General features: G+C 47.9%; 1 pseudogene; it reads left to right on the forward strand.

The window, feature by feature from the left end:
* Positions 1-17,682, forward strand: part of LOC144774047 (DBIRD complex subunit ZNF326-like) — a 101,047-nt pseudogene that overhangs the window by 36,571 nt on the left and 46,794 nt on the right.

Genomic DNA, 17,682 nt, shown 5'->3' on the forward strand with positions numbered 1-17,682 from the left:
GAAAACTGGACACAGACATAGAAGATCCGACTCAGGGCCCCTAGACCCGACTCCCAAGCCAAGAATGCATTCATTTGGGGGGGTCACACTCCAAACAGCCCGCCTGCAGCTACGGCCCTGACAGTGAGATAGGTTAGAAAGAGAGGAACAGATTTGTAAGAGAGGAGACCAACGAGAAAATAGATAGTCAGCAGAGTGAGAGAGGGATACAGATGAGGACGATGTTATAAAAGAACAGGCATCTGAGAAAGAGAGTTAAAAGATGGAGGGGAGACAGGTGAAAGAGAGGAGGAGATCCTGTCAGGAAAAGATAGGGAGTAAAGTAAATGGAGGTATACCAGCCTCGGAGGCAGAGAGTAAAGGTACGACTTAGACAAGCAACGAGAGAATGGCGAAAGTGGAGGCTGAACCCCTGGAGACTGGGAAGGCAAAACAGGAGGCGGGACTTCCATAATGACCCGATGGAAGACCAATAGAAAAACATGAAGAGAGACGTGCAGGTAACGAACCGATGGAGGACCAATTGAAGAACAGGAGGAGTCAGGTCAGGTTAGGTAGAGTCAGTAGAGTCGAGAATGTTGGTTCACAACTTCATTCATTGTTGGGTTACCTGTAGTTGTTAGTTTCTTCACCGTTTGGAGTTTACCTACATGTTTGTTATGTATTCCTGCCCTTTCTCCCTGTTTTCCTCTATCCCCTCTCCCCTGCTTGGGGTTCTACACATGCTTCAGATGCTGATGCCCCACGTGTCTGGGGCATGTTACTGGCATCAACTGCCCCTTCACCAGACCATCAGGAACAGAGGGAGCGCCTAGAAGTTTACCAGCATCCTCAAAGGATGTGAGCCATACAATGAATATCTGCTGATTTATATTTCTAAGGAGTTCATATCCATAAGAAGCCTCAGCCCAATGCACGCCGTGGCAAGAGCTATTAGATGATTGACTAGAACTAAAATAAGATTGAGCCAGTGACTCATATCCAAGGCTTCTGTCTGTCTCTCTCTCTTGCTTTCTCTCTCTTTCTCTCCCTTTAGCTCTGTATCTTGCTTTCTCTTTCTGTTTCTCTCTCTTTCTCTCTTTCTCCCTCTCTCTATTTCTCTCGCTCTCTTTATCTCTCTCTCTTTCTCTCACATTCAATCTCTGAACCCATTTTCTCATGGAATGAGTACAGCAGCAGGCTTTCCCTCTCTCCCTCATCCCCTCTCTCTTCAATTAGGTGATTGGAAGATTGTTGTTGGCATCCTGTCTCAACCCACTGTCCACAGAGCCCACAGAGGGACCGATACAGAGACAGGGCAGTATGAGACAGCTGAGAGTGGGGTGATTGGAAGGCGAGTTTGAAAGGTGCCAAAAGGACAGGTAAGTGAAAAGAGAACACCTGGGAGAGATGGAGCGCCAGGTGGGAGGGGGCTGATAATAAGATGGACAGGTAAGCTTCAGCACGCCCCCCATCCTCTACCACCCTACCTGCTGTTACGGGTTACACCTCTCCCCCCCCTACTTCCCACACCTGCCGGTGCTCCACCTGTAGGCTGATGACAATCACAACATTCCAGTAGTCAGCTGATCCGCTGATTCCGCCCCTTCCGGTGTACTATCGAGCTCTGTACCCCATCGAGCTCTGTACCCCCCATCGTTGTGCGCATGCGCACTAATGGTGCGCATGCGCATATTAATTTTCATGACGTTTCACTACCCCGCACATCAGGGACTGTATCCCCTGTTTGCACAATTACGTAAGTGTGGGTGGGGCCTGTTGTTCTACGTTGCCATGTGTAAACACTTATTCATTGGCTCATCAACTGCTAGTCAGCGCGTCGTTGCCATGTGTAAACACTTATTCATTGGCTCATCAACTGCTAGTCAGCGCGCTCTCTTTAGACCGCAGCCAAACTTGTGAGGGTTGGAGCTGTGAGTGAGGCGCCGCGCGCGCGTGGGGGAAGGTGCTGGCACTCCAGGATACTGCGCCTCACCCCTCAGGTACCTGGGAATGACGACGCATGGACGCATGGTAAAAACGAAAGGCCAGGGACACTCGTTTTATTTTATTTGAAATGGGTGTCCCTGGCCTTTTGTCTACTATGCGCCCATGAAACATATAAACACACACACAGCGTGTCTTTCTGTTGTATATGGAGGGAGTCATGGTAGAAACCAAAAGCCTCGGATTTCATGATTTGAATGAAATCATGAAATGCGCGGTCTTTCGTTTCTACCATGACTCCCTCCATATACAACAGAAACACACACACACACACTTCTCTGTGGAGGGCTTTAAGTAGGATGAAAAAAACTGGGTGTGGGGGGGGTTCTCGTTGGGGAGGCTGATGTATAATGAGCGTGGCTTAACACTTTTAAGTTAGAAGAAATCTGTACTTAGCATAGTATGCTGCCCCACTGCTCTGAAGAGATTAGGAACAGCTGCAGGTCATTAGTTGCAGGTAAGGGAACGCATTGCTAAGCACCCAACTTTGAAATAATCCATGTGAGAGGGTTACCCCGGAACACTGGGAGCACGTGGGAAGGGAAATATTCACCCTGCTTGTTCATCACAATAATACTTCCGTGAAAGGCTGCTTCACACTCGAGTCGAGACTCTGAATCGCACTTCATTCATTGGCCAGTCAAGGGTGCTTATGTACACAAGCATTTACAATGCAACAGGTCTCGCAGCATTAAAGTTTGAGTTATTGGTATTGTGTATGACAATGCCAATATTTTTAACTTTCGCAAATGTGACACCTATAGCATTTCTATTGCAATTTGTGTTGTATTTACGTGACTTAGATGTATTGATATTACAAATAACAATGGCTTTTAATTTTTTTAAATAATTAATACTTAAATAAAAGTTATTATAATTTATAATGACAATAGCTTAAGATTTTGTAAATATCTTTTGTAAATTAGGTGCCATGCTTACCAGTAAAAGGCTGGCTCTAAGGGAGTTAGTTTTCGGTAAGAATGTCACCAGGCACCAAAGGCACGCAGCTGCCGAAGATAAAGTGCCGCGGCAGTTGTGCCAATTTTAATTAAAAACAATAAAATCATGATTCTGGGCAAATTATTTGACCTCCCTGTGCATAAAATTGTAAATATGTGTGGAATGTAACGTGATTGTAAATATATAAAATGTTATATCACAAATGTGCAAATCTCCTGTTCATGCTTTGTTGCCAACCATGTGGGTTTTCTTCAGATCCATACAAACATACGTACATTATCTGGGGGTGGATGCGTGTGGGTGTGTGTGTGGGTGGGTTGTGTGTGTGTGTGTGGGTGGGTTGTGTGTGGGTGTGTGTGTGGGTGTCTGTGTGTGGGTGTGTGTGTGGGTGTGTGTGGGTGGGTGTGTGTGGGTGTGTGTGTGGGGATGTGTTTGTGTGTGTGTGGGGGAGTGTGGGGGGGTGGGGGTGGTGTGGGTTGTGTGTGTGTGGGGGGGGTGGGGTTGTGCGTGTGAGTGGTTGTGTGTGTGGGTTATGTGTGGCTGTATTTACAAAGTCCAGGCCCTAATTTATAGTCCCTTCTTAGGCATCCAAACCCTCTCGAACCAGAAAATGTTTTTTTAATATGGTCTGGTAGGTTGATCACAAAAGTTTGCTACAACTTACAGATTGTGGACATATCGTCTCAGAAAGTGTTGTTCTTCGCTACCAGGTGAAGCCATTGTGGCACACAGAGTACAGTTTTTTAATTCTATATCGGGAGGTGCTGTGGAAAAGATATTTGCGATCTGTTTAAAAAAAATGCTTTTACAGCTAAGCATTCACCATAATATAATGGCTTAAAAAACAATTTAAAGCCTGTTTCCTTCGACTTTCACAAATAACTAATTGTAATTCTACAAAAAAAACAACTTTGACAACACTGCATTTGGATACACAATAATCTTAGCCTCTAGACTGGAATACAGGAAGTGTATTGTTTGGTACCGGGCATGAAGAAAAATACAAAGCTACATTCTTTATGCCGCCTCCGTTGAAACTAAATTCACACTTTTAAAATATGTTATCCCTAACAAATACTGCTACATTACTTGACAATGAAAAGACTGGAAAATAAGGGTAACATGAACTTCCTTCAAAACACACCTTTCTGCAGTCTTGTGTCTCCATTGGCGCACGCACCGGAAGTCAGGCAATGTCGCCTGTGACGGGGGCGGGGGCGCGTCCGGACCGGAAGAGGAGGCAGGCGGAGTAAATGCGTATCGCGGCCCGGGGCTCCTGTGAGCGGTGGAGAGCCCCGGGGCCGCCAGCAGGAGGTTACGAAAGTGTTGCGGGGCTCCCTTAACCAAGAGGGAGCCCCGGGAAAGGAGCAGGCAAGAGCAGCAGCGGCGGAGTCCCCTGAGATTGGCCCGGTAAGTTAAAAAGGGCTGGGGGGTCTTGGTGAACTTGTGTGTGTGTCTGTGTGCGACGGGGGGGAGAGGGGGGAGCACTCGTGTGTGTGTGCGTGCGCGTGTGTATGTGTGGGGGGGTGTCTGTATGTGCGTGCGTGCATGGGCTCTCGTGTGTGTGTGTGTCTGTGTGAGTGCGCGACAGCAGCTGGCCACAGCGAGCGCGTTCGCGTGCGCGTGCCAGTTTCAAATCGCCTCCAAGGAGATGCACGCGGCCAGGATTGTCTCCTGGAAAGCAGACACGCCGACAAGAGGTCTTGGGCGAAAACACGCTTCCGCGCGCTTAGCCGAGACCTAAAAACGATAATGTCTTTAATGATAAAAGGCTGACAGATAGCTTTATTGCTGCCCTGTTATATGGGGTCTGTACGAATGCGGAGCATGTGTTTGTTTCAAGAAGGCAATGGTGTAATGCAAGTTGTCCCTACCCGCCAAGCCCCAAGATTGTGAAGAGAGTCACCTGAGCATCCCATATCTGACAGATATTTACTGGCTTTCAGATGAATAAGGGCCCCTCTTATTGATTAGGAGGCACCTGTGGGCCTAAAGGACACCTGTACCCCTGAAAGAAGACCGTGGGGTAATAGACTCGTTTTGGTTTTATACGTGATGTGTTTTGCGAAATCACATGTGTCTCGCTGTCACTGATAGCTTTAGAAACTCTCCAAGACAATCAATCTCTCCAAAACTTGTGTACAGATTGACTCAACATCCGGTGAATTCACTCTTGGGGCCTTTCATTTCTACCATGCGCCCATGCAACATACACAGCACACAGCGTGTGTTTCTGTTGTATATGGAGGCATGGCAGACACCAAAGGCAGCGCATTTCATGATTTAAATGAAATCATGAAATGTGCAGCCTTTAGTTTCTACCATTGCTCCCTCCATATACAAAAGAAACACGCACACACTTCTATGTGTGCAGAGCTTTAAGTGGAATGAAAAAACTGGGGGGGTCTCTCGTAGGGGTGGCTAATGTAATTATGAGCGTTGCTTAACACTGTTAAGCTAAAAATCTGTACTTCGCATAGTGTGCTGCCCCACTGGTATTGTGCTTCATGTGTCATTGCCTCTCCAGATAAATAATACGAGACACACTTATAGGGCCTGTTTCCGTTGGTTGGGTGTGCTTGGCTTGGGGGTCATTCTGCAAGCAGACCATTTAGAGAATTGGGCTAATTTTTGATCTGTTTCTAATGTTTTCTTCATATTTGTGCTTTAACATGCTATATTTGGATCCCTGTTTTTCTCCAGTTTGCAATAAAAATGTGGTGTAAAAGCCACCATGTGAATCAATTTTAAAAAAAAAATTCTTGCGCACCCTCCTTTTGTGTTTCGGGTTTGCTCGCATCGCTCGCTTGCTCGTTATATTAGGGTACAACATTTTTCGCCCCACCACTTTCAAAATCCCTGGCCCTACCCCACCCTGGAAGAGACCAAGATGACACTAGAATACTGCATGCCCACTCCTGTGCCCACCCTGGTGGATCCTGTTCCCCCTCCTGTGATGGCTCCTGTCGTCCCCCCCCCTAGTGATGGCTCCTTTCGTCCTGTTCCCCGGCCTGTGATGGCTCCTGTCCCCCCCTGTGTTGGATCCTATCTCTGCCCTAGGTGGCTTCTGTACCAGTCCTGGAATGGCTCCTGCAGCGAGGGTGAAGTTCTTGTCGGGCCTCTTCTCAAAAAGGCTCAGCTCAAAATTAATATGAAAAGGTGGGCGAGTGAGCAAATGAAAGGATGGCTGGATGCATGCATTAGTGAAAGGGTGAATGGATGAATGAAAGATTGAATACATGGATAAACAGAGGATGGATGGAGAGATGAGTGAGTGGAAGGATGGAAGAGAGAAAAGGTAAATAGCTGGATGTATGGGTGGAAGGGTAGCTGGATGGGTAACAGGGTGGATGGATGAGTGAAAGCATGGATGAGTGAAGAGGTGGATGATGATTGAGTGGGTGGGTGGATGCATGAGTGAAATGATGGATGGATTGATGAACTGATAAGTGCAAGGGTGAATGGATGGACAGATGAGCGAAAGGGTGGATGTAAGGGTGGATGAGTGAGTGAGTGAAAAGGAAGTTAGATGGCCAAAAGGATGAATAGATGAGTGAAGGAGTGAAAGGATAAATGGATGAGAGAAAGGATGGATGAGTGATAGGGTCAATGGATGGGTGGATGAATGGAAGGAAGGATTGCTAAGTGAAAGGGTCGATGGAGAGAGAAAGGGAGGATGGATGACTGAAAGGATGGAAGGATGAGTGACTGGGTGGATGGATAGTAAGTGAAAGGATGGCTGGATGGGTGAAAGGGTAAATGGCTGGATGGATGAGTGAATGAATGGATAGATGGGTAGGAGAGTGGATGGATGAGTGTACAGATGTATAGGGTGAAAGGGTGGATGGATGGATAATGGATGAATGAGTGAAAGGATGAATGAAGGGATGAATGAGTGAAATGATAGATGGAAGATACATGATGGATAGGTTTGCAAATGGTTTAATATGTTTGGATATGGCTGGGCTTACTTATATACTATTGCGCGACCTCTGATGTGTCTGTAAAACTTATCCAATTGTCCTGAAGTTTTGTCCTGAATTTTGACCTCCTGTCCTGAATTTGTGTCCTCAATTTTGACCCTTTGTCCTGGGCATCCAACTCTAGGACTCGCCGAGACCGGGATGGCAAACTGCAGACTTATGCTGGCTGGGTGAGTGCCCTCAAGACGTGAGCGCTTATTGTAAAGTGATAATGTCCGGAAGCATAGATATATACAGCGGAAACAGTGCAGATTGTGCATAAAGGCACACGGCATCTCCTGTGCACCGCACTGCAGGCTGAGCGGCCGCAGCCCCGGGGAGGTAGCCCGGTGGGTTGTGTAGAGCGGGTAAGAGTGTGAAAGTTCTGTGCCAGGGCTGACAAGGCGGCGCTGCACACTCACTGGCCAAGTGCACAGTGCAGTGAGAGAGGTGACACTGTGCACACTGCTGCATCAGCGTTGAACGTGTGCAGTGCCGCGAGTGTGCACGGGTATGCTCGGTGATAGAATGTGTACACTGTTGTTCCAAAGGTGGCCGTGTGTCCATGGCTGTTACTGGGCAGAGAGGGCCCGCAGGAAAGTTGAGATCAGACACACGTGGGAGGAAGCACTGGAGGGGTCCCTGCTCTTCAACGGGTCTTCAACTTCTGGAATGGGTCATTATACCTCAGAGTGCGTGACCCCATCCTGATTTCACAAATTTGCTTGAAAATGCACCATTTGCCCACTCTTTTTTCAGCTGGTTCAGGCACGTTTGCTGCGCTCACTCGGCCCCAGGCCACACCCGGTCCAGCCGGCCCATCCTTATTTATTTTATTTATGCGTTTTTATATAGCGTCGACTTTACCCGAAGGAATCAGAGCACTTCACAATAGGAACAGAACTGATACATGAGGAGAAAATTACAAGTGAACAAATTACAAAAGCAAACGCTAAGTTACATGAGGTAAAAGTGACAATTGTGAGCAAACAAAATACATGAGGTAGCAAACGGTGCATTACAGGAGGAAAAAGTGACAAGTTTGCAGGTTACAAGAGAAAGCATAGTACAATTAGAGGTATAATACTGCAATATATGCTAGACACTTAGGCACAAGAACAAACGTTACGTAGGCAATGGTGGCACTTGTGAAAGTATCGAAAGCAAACAAAATGCAAGAGGTAGCAAACAGTGTGTTACAAAAGAAAAGTGGCGTGTGCATGTTACAAACGAGTACCAAACACAGGTACAAGGATAATACTGCAATAAATGGCAAACACTCCAACCACAAGAACACACTGGGAAGGCACTTCCATAGTCATGGAGAATAGAATTTTCAGTAATGGGAGGTCTTCCTTCAGATAATAGAGAGGGCGTGAATTACTTTTGGAGGTGTCTTTGGAGGAGGAGAACTTTGAGGTCCGTTTTGAAGGCCTGGGAAGAGGTGGTGGTCCGGGAGTTCCAGATTCTCACTGCGTTGCCTGAAAAGGATTGGGCCAACGATCTTTCCTTCTTGAAAGTGGGAGGTTCAAGCAGTAGATTTTCCGCATTACGTGATGGTCTAGAGCCTCCAGAGAGTTTGTTCATTCGCCAGGTAGAGTGGAGAGGAGGAGTGCAAGGCTTTGTGGGTGATACCGGCAGTCTTGTAGATAGCTCTAGCCTCGATTGGAAGCCAGTGGAGGGTGGATAACAACGGTGCAGGCCCAGCACCCAGGCCCAGCCCCCAGCCTCAGGCAGGCCCAGCACCAGCCTCAGCCCAGGACCAGGCACGCCAGGCCCAGCCCCAGGCAGGCCCAGCACCCAGCCTCAAGGCACAGCACCAGCCTCAGCCCAGGACCAGCCATGCCAGGCCCAGCCCCAGGCAGGCCCAGCACCCAGCCTCAAGGCCCAGCACCAGCCTCAGCCCAGGACTAGCCACGCCAGGCCCAGCCCCAGGCAGGCCCAGCACCCAGTCTCAAGGCCCAGTACCAGCCTCAGCCCAGGACCAGCCTCAGCCAGGCCCAGCCCCAGTCAGGCCCAGCACCCAGCCTTAGTGCTGAGCCCAGGCCCAGCCGCCAGCCTCAGGCAGGCCCAGCCTCAGCACCAGCCATGCCAGGCCCAGCCTCGTCCCAGCCCAGGCCCAGCCAAGCCAGGCCCAGCAGTAAATTGCACAGAACACTATTTTTGCCTTGCCTCTTTGTTTTCTACTATTGTATTCTGAGCGGTGCCTGTTTCACATGACAAAGTCACAGTAAGGACTGGTCTTAAAATTGAGTAGCATTAAGGCAGGTGCCCAGTTAACGCCCTCCTGCCATCTGTATATTGAATACAATGTATGTTTGTCCTTAAAATTGTTTCTGATGATAATTTGTGCATAATTTCACGTGCTGATTTGGGCTGGTTTTTGGGCTGTTACTGGTCTGATTGGGCATATTTTGGGCTTATATTTGAGCGGCTTTGGGCTTGGGCCGTGTCTATAAATCTGGCAACACTGGGACTCAGCGGAACTGTGTTCTCCCAACCTATCCAGACAGAACTATGTTTATATAAGGGACTGCTTGTAACTGACTTCCTTGCACTGATCACCGCCTCCGGTTGGACAAACATAAGCTCTTTTGGTAACTGTCAACATCTTGCCTAAGGTATGAAAGCTGGAGCTGATGTATATTTTTTCCGCAGGATTTAATCGCGCAGCTTTTGGAGTGACCGCTATATAGTTGTTTGGCTCAGCGGCTCATCTTCTAGCCTGCTTTGTCACGCCTCCGAACATGGCAGCCGCTCTTTGTGGAGCTTGGCCACCTCTGCCTTCATCATTTCATCATGACGTGGATATGGAGCCCATGTGCCAATGAAGGTTGAGGCCCAGTGACAACCACAGGGTGCTGCCCAGAGCAGGTGAGCTGGAGGTTGCCGAGGAGGGATCCGGTCGCTGGGAGAACCAAGCCCCATGGAGTGGAGGCATCGGCAGACCCTTCTTTATCGGTGAAGGAGTAAGGTTATTTGGGGACAGACTTCATAAGCGGGAGAAGGGTGAGAACCGGGGGGGGGGTGCACTGTAGCTCAGTCATTTATATAGATTGGGGATCATTGGGAATAGGGGGGTGCAGCGAGGAGGATTTCAGTGGTAAACTTGTCTATCTAATGGTCGATGAAGCGGTCTATGTCTGTGATAGATTTAATTAAAAGTGCTATTTAAAAAAAACGTGTCCACACTTCCGAACGCTCTTAAAAACTACACGTGCACAGAAAACTCACAACCTCCATCCCAGCTGCTGACTTCAGGAGAGCAGAACCAACATCAGTAAAGCACTGCAACCCTCCCTCCTCCAGACCTACGGTCTCCCCGTAGGGCCAGTCTCCACCCTGCGGCACTACGTATCACAGGCACCAATATTAGGCAAACCACACAGGTCCATCCCTAGAAGGGCCCTCAGGTCACGCACTCACAAGCCTTGCACTACTGCAGTGGTACTGTCCCCTCCTGAAGACGGTATCCAGACTTGGACGCCTCCGCAGCTCCAGCAGTGAAGTGGTACAGCACCCCTCCCCCCTCAGCAACTTCCACCAGTGGTACAACCCATCCTCTATAGGACCACTAGGTCTGGAAAGCCTTGGACCCCCGCCCCCAGTCCCTCCTCTGCAGGGCCACAATCAACATTTGTAAAGCGCCACTCTGTCACCCCTAGAGGTATTGGTGCACTGGTCTGAACACCTGCAGCTTGCATCAGTAGTGGTACAGCCACCTTCTCTGCGGACCACCAGCGACCAGACATGAACACCCCATGGCTCCCACCAGTGCACTTCCTTCCCACAGAACAACCCTTTAGCCCAAAATAAGACAGAATAGCCCCTGATTCATAGGTCCCCTCAGGTCAGACCACCTATGCAGCTCCCACCAAAACAGTCCCCCTCCCTACACAACCAAACCACGTGCACAGTCTACAGATCTGAACAGTCCTCCAGCTCCCACCTTGGACTTAGTACAGTCCCTTCCTCTGCAGGCCCCTAAGGTCTAGAAAGACCTGCAGCTCCCATCAAGACCCTGGTACAGTCCTTACCTCTGCAGGGCCCCCATGGCTGGAGCGTCCTGCAGCTCTCACCGTTGCCCTGGAACAGTCTCTGCCTCCACAGGACCCCCAGGTCTGGAGAGTCCTACAGCCCCCACCCACTCTACCGCCCTCCCTCTACCGCCCTCCCTCACTTACTCTATCTATCTATCGCCCTCCCTCACTTGCTCTATCTATCTATCACCCTCCCTCACTTGCTCTATCTATCTATCACCCTCCCTCACTTGCTCTATCTATCTATCGCCCTCCCTCACTTGCTCTATCTATCGCCCTCCCTCACTTGCTCTATCTATCTATCGCCCTCCCTCACTTGCTCTATCTATCTATCGCCCTCCCTCACTTGCTCTATCAATCGCCCTCCCTCACTTGCTCTATCTATCTATCGCCCTCCCTCTCTTCCACCCTTCCCCTTCTCCAACTCCCTGTTCTCTTCTCACCCGGTTTGATCTGCTGTTCCCTTCCACTGCCTCCTTCTCTAACTCCGTTTTCTTCTTCCGTGCTGATCTGCTGCTCTCTTCCACCCTGCCCCTTCTCCAACTCCCTGTTCTCTTCTCCCGTGCTGATCTGTTGTTCCCTTCTACCGCCTCCTACTCTAACTCCGTTTTCTTCTCCCATGCTGACCTGCTGCTCTCTTCCACCCCACCTTCTTCTTTAACTCCCTGATCTCTTCTGCTGATCTGCTGCTCTCTTCCACCTCGCCTCCTTCTCTAACTCTCTGTTCTCTTCTCTCGTGCTAATCTGCTGTTCTCTTCCACCGCTTCTTTCTCTAACTCCCTCTTCTCTTCTCCCGTGCTGATCTGCTGTTCCCTTCCACCCGCCTCCTTCTTTAACTCCCTGTTCTCTTCTCCCGTGCTGATCTGCTGCTCTCTTCCACTCCGCCTCCTTTAACTCCCTGTTCTCTTCTCCTGTGCTGATATGCTGTTCCCTTCTACCGCCTCCTTCTCTAACTCAGTTTTCCTCTCCCGTGCTGATCTGCTGCTCTCTTCCACCCACCTCTTTCTCTAAATCCCATTTCTCTTCTCTTGTGTTGATCTGCTGTTCTCTTCAACCTCGCCTCCTTCTTTAACTCCCTGTTCTCTTTTGCTGTGCTGATCTGCTGCTCTCTTCCACCCACCTCCTTCTTTAACTCCCTGTTCTCTTCTCCTGTGCTGATCTGCTGTTCTCTTCCACCGCCTCTTTCTCTAACTCCCTGTTCACTTCTCCTGTGCCGATCTGCTGTTCTCTTCCACCCACCTCCTTCTTTAACTCCCTGTTCTCATCTCCCGTGCTGATCTGCTGCTCTTTTCCACCCCACCCCCTTCTCCAACTCCTTGTTCCCTTCTCCCGTGCTGATGTGCTGTTCCCTTCCACCGCCTTCTTCTCTAACTCCATTTTCTTCTCCAGTGCTGATCTGCTGCTCTCTTCCACCCACCTCTTTCTCTAACTCCCTGTTCTCTTCTCCTGTGCTGATCTGCTGCTCTCTTCCACCCGCCTCCTTCTTTAACTCCCTGTTCTCTTCTGCTGTGCTGATCGGCTGCTCTCTTCCACATACATCCTTCTCTAACTGCACACACACACACAACCACACACACAACCACACCACACCCATGTTTATATGCATTTTATCTACTTTATTTCTCAAGCTCACTAATGCAAATGAAAACCTGTACAGCAGTGTCCATACTGCAGTTTTCAGAATTGTAGCCAAGAACCTACCAGAATGGCAACAACTGCTGCTTAGCCGGCGAATTCCTTTACCACCCAACAGTGGTTCTTGGATTATGCCTGCCCATGTTATAAAACTGTTAACACATTTTTGCACACCATGTAACTTGCCTTATCTGCACACGCTCTGCTAATTTTATGTTAACCAATTTGCAGGATTATGGGGGTATGCAGAGACCTGGAATTGTTGTCGACTACCAGACAAGTCTGGTATTTGGTGGGCCTGCTGGAAGGGGGATGAAAAGCAAGATGATGCAACCGCTAAACCCGTTGGAGGGGCGTTTGTCGGCAAAAAACCTAAATTGACAAAACCTCGATCAAATGGCAATGTGGTAAAAAAAGGTAGGTTTCTAGATAGACCGCTTCAAGAGTGTTTTTTTTTTAGGTCTTGCTGAGTCAATGCGCTTGCGCATTGCTTCGGCGAGACTTATGTAGGGGTTCCAGGAAAGGCTGCCAAGAGGGCTTTGGAATGCGGATTATGGCCAGTGCATGTGCGCCAGGCGCCCACTCACCATTTGCTCCGACCCCCCCCCTTCAGACTTGAAAGGAAGCCGCTCGCACACCACCATTTGTCTGTGCCTCGGCATCAGACTTCAAAGGGATGCGCTCCCACCCCCGCCACAGCAATGCCGAGAGTTTGTTTGCACTGTCCGGCGGCCATGCTTCTCTGCAGTATCCACTTGTCCTTCACGCCATCATATGCGCTGTCAGTTTGTCCTCTTTGCACTGTCAGTCTGTGTTGTAACTCATTCTGTGCGCTGTCTGTCCGTTCTGCGGCTTATCCTCAGCGCTGTCAGTCGGCCCCGCAAACTTTCCCTTAAACCGTCTGCCTGCCCTGCACCTCCTCTGCACTGCCAAGCTGCCCGACCTTGCCATGCAGTGTTTGCCCTGGGATCTGTCCTGTATCTATTTCCCACCGCTGCTCTTTTCCTCTGCATCGCCCGCTTGCCCTGCACTTTTCGCTTTCACTTTAGTCTGCCTGTAGATTGGCATCAACTTTATGACCAGCTACCCTGTACCCATTAGTTACCGGTGCATATCTGCACTGCACCTCTTGCCATCATACATACCCCTCACCTCTTTCCAGTCTGCCCTGTACATTAACAAGTGCGTTGCTACCTCAATCCGCCTCCATAGCCCCTTAATTCTATTTTTTTTCAGACTAGCGCATGTATATATCTGCTCATGTGCTGCATATTGTTTCCAATTCCCAAACCCCAGGACTTCCAGCCAACCCCAGCCCTAATCTCTCACTGCTCCATGTTAAATCCATCCAGTGTCCTGCTAACTACGTGCCGTTTTGTCCTTCAGCGACTTCTGCCAACCCAAATCGCTTCCTGAAATCCTCTTCCGCTAACCATTTCCAGCTTCCTGCTAATCCCCCAGCCGCTTCCTGTTTTCCTCCAAACGCTGCTGCGTTTCCTGCTAACCGGCGAACAAGATCTTTAAAGCCCCCCGCTGACACCTCGCCTATAATTCTGTAACTATACTTTCATTGCTACCGAGATATGCTGAGTTGAACACATTAAAAATGTTGCACAGTGCTGGGGAGTATGTGGTCTGCGTTGGGCCATGGGCAACACACCAAACAGTGTCAGGGTCATGCCTGCATCTTAGGGACCAGTGCACGGGCTTCCGGCCTCTGTGGTTTTTTTTGTATTATATTTCGATTATAATGTGGATGATTTTATTGTGGGCGGGGGGATTAGAGTTCTCCCACTTGTTTATTTTTTGCAGATGCAATACAGCGTCGCTGTAAAGTATTTAGCTGATGCTTAACAGCATCTGCAACAATCATTAGCAAAGCCAGTGGATGCAAAAGGCAAACCCTATTGGTCTTACCACTGCTTTTTTAATTGTTGGTTGCCGAAAGGCTGTTTTTGCATAGTTGTATTTTCTTTCCGATAACCGCACGTCCCCACCTTTTGATAACCGCACTGCCCCCCAATGCTTGCTGTTACAACCTACGCTCATTTGTACTGAAGTAAAGAACAAACTGAACCTACAGAAGAGAGCTCTCTCAAAGTTTGCTTTAGCAGCTATGGGGCTCTTTTCAGAAGAGCTGATGTGAGATGGTCACAAGTGCCAGAATTGACCAGAGCATAGCACTAACATGTGGGTCCTTCCCTGCTAGGTCTTGCTGCTTCATTTTTGGCCAGGATCTTCTTTACTGACTTCACACTCCATCCAGAAGGTCAGGACTGGCAGAGCCCTCAGTGACGTTTGACTCTTCATGCTGAAATTAAACTGGCCAGAAGGCAGAGGTGCCCCTGACCAGAGATCCTACTCTGTTAGTACTCTACTGCCCTCACTCTACTGCCCTCACTCTACCTCCCTCACTCTACTGCCCTCACTCTACCGCCCTCACGTCCTCACTCTACAACTCTACCGCCCTCACTCTACCACTCTACCGCCCTCACTCTACCACTCTACCGCCCTCATTCTACCACTCTACCGCCCTCACTCTACACTCTACCGCCCTCACTCTACCGCCCTCACTCACTCTATCTATCGCACCACCACAGCATCACTCAGGGGCACCACAGCATCACTGTGCGCTACCACAGCATCACTGAACGCAACAGCATCACTGAACGCAACAGCATCACTCCGCGCCACCACAGCATCAATCTGTGCAACCATTCAACAAGTGGTTCAAATATGTTCTCTCAATGTTTCAAGCTTTATTACAAATGTCACAAAAATATGTTAATATTTCACTTCTGTTCTTGGATTTTCGTCACAATAAAATACACTGAACATAATCTTCACAAAAGTTATTTACAAAAGTTTAAGCTATTGCCATTATAAATTACAATAACTTTTATTTAAGTATTAATTATTTAAAAAAAATAAAAGCCATTGTTGTTTGTAATATCAATACATCTAAGTCGAGTAAATACAAAACATGTTGCATTACAAATGCTATAGGTGTCACATTTGCAAAAGTTAAAAGTATTGGCATTGTTAATGACAAAGCTATTTCGTTATTTTCAAAACCAACACATAAATAAAAAATGTGTCATTTACAAGACCAATAGCTCAAACTTTCCTAATGCGAGACCTATTGCATTGCAAATGTTTGTTTTACCTTCACTGTCGTCAAAGCGTAGGTTATCCATGCGCTATATTTTACTTTATGTTCACCTTTAGTTTCTTTGCTATCGTAACATTTGCAAACAATCGTAGAACCTTCACCCCTGTCCTACCAGACTAAATCCAATGCCTCAAACGAATTTGCCATAGGCCTCAATTGACTTTATTTTTTATTAAACAGACGAGAAAAATGACGAGGAAGAAGAGAAACGCAGAATTGAAGCCAGACGAGAGAAGCAAAGACTGAGAAGGGAGAAAAACTGTGAAAAATATTGCGATGGATACAGGTTTGATTTATTTTATTAGGGTGTGAAAGTTTTGCACACAAGCCAATTGAAGAATGGTAACATGGCTGTAGTCCTGTGGGGGGAGAGGGTGAGGGGGTATCACACTAGTACTTTACTGACTATGACTCAATTATGCTATTAGCATAAATTATAGTTTTATAATGCATTAAAATAAAATACATTATGGTAATAGAATCAATTATAATCGCAACCAGTCAGACCACTGTTCCAAGAAGGAACTGGGTGGAAGATTGTTTTCTATTGTGGGATGTAAGCAGCTTGTAAAGCACCAAGGGCCAGATGTAGGTAATTTTTATTTACCGACCTCTTAAATACCGAGTCATACCGACTCGGTATTTAAGAGGTCGGAAAATAAAAATACCGAGATGTAGGTAATTGCAGATGTGCAATTACCGAATCGGAAACAGTCGGTAATTTCCGATGTGGTAAATACCGACCAGTCAATGCCCATGCATTCCTATGGGCTTTGAAGCCCATAGGATTGATTGGGCATATACCGGTCGGTATTTACCACATCGGAAAATACCGACTGTCACAAGGGTGCAGGGGGTGTCACTTTGACACCCTCTGGCACCCCCAAAAGAGGCTCGGGTGCCATGTGGCAGGCATACCTGCCCTAAGGGCAGGTCTGCCTGTCATATGGCATAGGTGTGCATGCACACATGTGCATGCACACCAGAAACGGTATTTTACCATCAAGTAGTATTTGATGGTAAAATACCGATGTTGTACTGCTTGTGGGACTCAGAAGAGTCCCACCTACATACCAATTGTCCGGAATCAGTAATGATACCGACTCGGTATTTTACATACTCGGTAAATTTACCTACCGGTAAATTTACCGAGTCTGTAAATTACAGGGACCTACATGTCAAATTGCTTTTACCGGGTGGTAACGGCCGAATTCGGCCGTTACCACCCGGTAAAAGCCTACCTACATCTGGCCCCAAATGTCATGATCGAATTTCAGATCGCAAACGTTCCAGCTCGACTGCCTTTAACCCTGAAATGGCATAAGTGCTAAGAATTCACGAGCTTCTCCATGAACAGGTTCTGGAATAACCTATTTTTGAGGTTGGCTTATGGGATGTTTTTACTTCGCTGGTATATGGTGCAGTGAATCACTCCCATTAATCTGTTCTGCTCTTCAAAGGCGACCATTGCTCTGCCCACCAATTGCTTTGGTCAGGCAATATACTAGAACATAACTTACTAAAGGTGTAGCTAGTGAACACGTGTTTTCACAACTTGTAACTTCTGGCCACAAGGAGCGGATCTGTAACTTCCTGGGTGCCATGAAAGAGACCCATGTGTTCCAGGGCCTTTGTCAGTGGACTAAACTTTGATTCATATAAAAGATACTCGAGAATCTTGATCACTTTTATAGAGCGTTTGTCATGATGCATTGCAATGTTTGATACTAACACTTCATAATCCATTCTCCCAGGATTGCGTTACTTGTTCCTTTTTGAAAATTTCGGACATTTGAAGAAAAGGACATTGAAGCTCACCTGGAAAGTACTGCTCACCAGGAAACCTTGGATCATATACAGAAGCAAACCAAATTCGACAAAGTTGTGATGTCCTTTTTGCATGTAAGTGATGGTGTTCTGCATAGTG

Source organism: Lissotriton helveticus, chromosome 8, assembly GCF_964261635.1.
Source record: "Lissotriton helveticus chromosome 8, aLisHel1.1, whole genome shotgun sequence".
Lineage (NCBI taxonomy): Eukaryota > Metazoa > Chordata > Amphibia > Caudata > Salamandridae > Lissotriton > Lissotriton helveticus.